The sequence below is a fragment of the Pinus tabuliformis genome, chromosome 2_1, assembly GCF_031772625.1.
Source record: "Pinus tabuliformis cultivar Carrire ecotype Pingquan chromosome 2_1, CPIR1, whole genome shotgun sequence".
NCBI lineage: Eukaryota > Viridiplantae > Streptophyta > Pinopsida > Pinales > Pinaceae > Pinus > Pinus tabuliformis.
The window spans coordinates 535,331,053-535,335,093 of record NC_142299.1 but is presented as its reverse complement, the minus strand read 5'-3'; the positions used below and the strand labels follow the sequence as shown (position 1 = coordinate 535,335,093).

Here is a 4,041-nt window from a genome sequence, read left to right as displayed (position 1 = left end):
AGTAAGAAACAATCTGTAGTGGAACTATCAACTACAGAGGCAGAATACATGGCAGCCACTCATGCAAGCAAGGAAGTAGTTTGGTTGCAGAGATTGTGTTCAAGTATGGGGTTAGTATAGGAAGCTATAAGGATAGACTATGATAGCCAAAGTGCAATTTTCTTGGCAAAGAACCCTACATATCATTCAAAGCCAAAGCATAATGATGTTTAGTATCACTTTGTGAGGGATATGATAGAAGACAAAAAGGTGTTGCTGGTAAAGGTGGACGCTTTGAAGAATACTGCAGATGCATTGACAAAATCTGTGAGCTCTGAGAAGTTCTCTTGGTGTAGAGAAACAATTGGTGTTGCAGGGCTGGATAAATGACTAAGATCTCTTATGGCCCTCTATGGAAAGAAAACAACGAGTGGGAGAATGTTGGGTTGTGTTATATTCTTTCCATGACTAGCCCACGTAGTTAACCGAGGGTTAGAGGGGGGGAGGTCATAGGGGGTTTAAGGGGCACTCGTAACCCCACTTTATGGGGTCTGAGGCAGCCCCCTGGAAAATTTTGGTTTTGGACCCTATTTTAGGTTGGGCAGACCCACCTATGGTTTTTTGCATGATTTTCGCACATGTTTTTTGACACGATGGTTTTTGATCCATGGTTTTGGATGCGATGGTTTTCGGTCCATGGTTTTGGATGCGATGGTTTTTCGGTCCATGGTATTGGATGCTTCGGCATGTATAAATATGTATTGTAACATTGAAAAGAAAATAATGAAAAATCAAGCTGGTAGTCCCAGTTTTAGGATCCAGAGGAAAATCTCTATGTATATGTGTTTTATGTGTTCTCCTCTCACATTATTTATTTTCTATGTTTTAGAATTCATATGCAGGTAATTTCTGTAGGGGTTAAAACCTATAGGAAATGATAGAGATGAATCAGATGACGAAAGAGGGCAGAGAAAGGACAGACCCGAGAAGAGTGGGGGAAGAAATGGAAAGGTGTGGAAGAAGGGGGGCAGGACATCAAGACCGAGAAGGGGCAGCAAGTGGATTCCAAATGGCAACACGGAGTCAACAAGCAGATGAAAAGAGCAGCTGAGAGAACAAAGACATAAATGAAGCATGGAGGAAAAGACAGATTGGTAGCATCCCGAGACAAGTGGCACGAAAGGGGAGCCAAGGAAGGAAGGAAAAGCAAACAGCTTGCGGTAGAATTAAATAAGGAGGACGTTAAAGGAGTAGAGTCTGAGGGAAACCATGCATTTTGCATGAGGACGTGAAAGAAGGGAGGTGGTGAGAGAGAACACTCAGAGTGCAAATGAAAGATGCAAGAGATAGAACAGTGCATCCAGGTAGATGGGTGTGTAAAATTCTCCTCTCCATCCTTTGAAATAATCTTTAGCTTCAAGTATAGAGCACCCATGAAGATAGAGAGGGATGATCCTCAGAATCTCATAAGTAAGTATAGAGATAAGGTAGTTGGGGATAGGGAAGAATCCTTGGGGGCTATGGCAAAGAAGGGTGAGCATAAAAGTAATGTGAGGAGAAGAAAGCAAATGGAGGATCCAACCATCCATGATCCCTGTAATAAAATTGAGGCATCAGGTGATTCCAGCCCTTGAGATGAACACTGTCAAGAAGGAAAGGAAAGTCTGGAAAATTCGAGGGAGGAATTAGGATCACCTCATGCTGAGAGGAGATTATGAAGAAAACTTTGAGTGTGACTGTGGACCAGAGAAACCCAAACCGGGGAAAGGGGTAGGCAGGCCTAGGAGAGAAGGGAGTGACCGTGAAAGAAAGAAGCACTCGAACCAGGAAAAGAACTCTAACTGTCATAGTGAAAGTCAAAGTGATGGGGTCCCTAGACCTGAAAGAATTAGAGAGGTTGTAGTACTGCATCAAAGAGAAAGAAACTGCAAAAGTATAACCATGATGATGAGGGGGGTAGAAGTATCCCTTTCAATTTTATAACCTCAATGGCCAAAACTGATAAATGTGTTTACCATGTGATAGGTGCGACCATTGGTAAGGGCACAACTACAACCCAGGTAGAGCACTCTAAGGATAAGAGTACCAAGGCACAGACAAGAAGAAACATGGCACCCAAGCGCAGCCATAGGAACGTTAAAAAAGAAGAAGGAACAAGTGGCACAGGGAAGAAAAAAGGAAGGATCCAAGAATAATTTTCAAAATTTGGCACATGACTTGGTTTTCTAATCTAGTTCCAGTCAGGAAAAGGTATGGTGAAATTTTTTTATTTGTAAACATTCACAATTCGAATAGTGTGTCAAACAAAGACAACTACCATGTCGTGATGATGGAATAAATACATCAAATCATCTTAGTTCTTGAAATTTTCTCATTACATGATGTATTTTATAGCTATAATAAAGTCTTGGTTTCTGACCCAAATACACTAAAAATGACGTTCAAAACCAAATGCGGCACGTTAATGTTCAAACAAATGTCTTTTGGGCTCATTAACATTGGAGTTACATTTTAAAGAGAAATGGATATTGAATTTAGGAGGATAATAGGGAGAATTGTGTTTGTTTACTTAGATGATGTAATCGTATTCTCCAAAACAAGAGCTGACCATTTGCATCATCCCAAGAAAATTTTTCAACGTTATAGAAAATATTGAATATCACTCAGTTTTAGAAAGATAATTTTTATCGTATCAAAAGGTAATCTAATGGGACATATCATTCCTAAAAGTGGCATAACTATATGTCCTAAGTGATTTAAATAAATCACACAAATTCAATAAGGAAGGAAATGCAATCTTTCTTGAGTAAGATTAATTTTCCTCGAAAGTTCATATCTTACTTTTCCCAAATTGCAAAGGAACTAGAACACATCATAAAGAAATATTATACCTTCAAGTTGAATCCAAAGGAAAAGGAAGCCTTTTCTAAAATAAAAGAAGCTATCACTAAGGCTACTACATTATTTAGTCCACATATTGTTAAAGAATTCATGCTCTATATTTGTGCATCAAACTCTTCACTTGAAGTTGTTCTTACACAAAAGAATGATCAGGGAAATGAATGGACTATACCATTTATGAATATAGGGATGCAAGGATCCCAGCAGAACTACCTTGATATGGACAAATAAAATTATGCATTGTATAAAGTTGTCAAGGACGTTAGGCCGTATATCTTGAAGAGCCATGTGAAATCGATTGTCCCTCACCCTACAGTAAGATATATGTTCATACGAAAGGATTCATGGCAACTATTTTGATTTAACATTCTTTGATTTCCTATTACCAAATCGCTTACCAGAGGTTATAGATATGCTTCCACCATTATCAGTCTTAGTCTTGTCGTTTGCCTGCTCCCAATCAGAAACCACCTCAACCACAGTTGGGAGTTCATTTATCATTCTAAGAAGACGTTTCCTCTCTGCCGTTTTAAATCGAGCACCATGGTAGGAAGCAACGGCAAGCAACCATGCATCACTATGCACAGCAACCAAGGAAACCCAATCTTTTCGCTGCATGTCATTTCTTGCAAAATTGATACCTACTGCTGGTTCTGGGAGCTCTGCTGGAACTTCTTCCGCAGGCGAGGAAACTTCCCATGCTTCACTAGGATATCCATATAGGCATAAATTCTCCTTGTCTGGATCGCAAAGTGAATAAAAGCGCTCGACATCAGTGGTGAGTGCACGGACAATGGCAGTTCGGCGGCCTCTGTAATCTGTAAACACCTCTTCCACGGTGCAAGGCTTTGAAGAAGTTGACGCGGCTTTCTCCATGGCCAACACCTCGCGTATAACTGAGGTGACATTCTCCATGGCCAACTCTCAGTTTATAATTGTAATATCAATGTTGGTTAAGAAGATGGGGTCTAATTATTAGGTATCGTTCCTCCAAAACAGCTGAATCAAAACTTCAGCTCAAAATTGCTCACTGTGATTATTCCGAAGAAAACTTACCATAAACAAAATTTGTTTAATTACTCTCTGTGATTGATCCGAAGAAGACTTACATTAAACAAAATAGTGTTATTAATAGGAATCGAAATGAGGCCTAGGCCGACG

The 4,041-nt window shown here is 39.8% G+C and overlaps 1 pseudogene; it reads right to left on the bottom strand.

The window, feature by feature from the left end:
* Positions 1-3,231: 3,231 nt before the first annotated feature.
* LOC149201383 (PHD finger protein ALFIN-LIKE 2 pseudogene) lies at positions 3,232-3,756 on the bottom strand (annotated as a pseudogene).
* Positions 3,757-4,041: the final 285 nt, after the last annotated feature.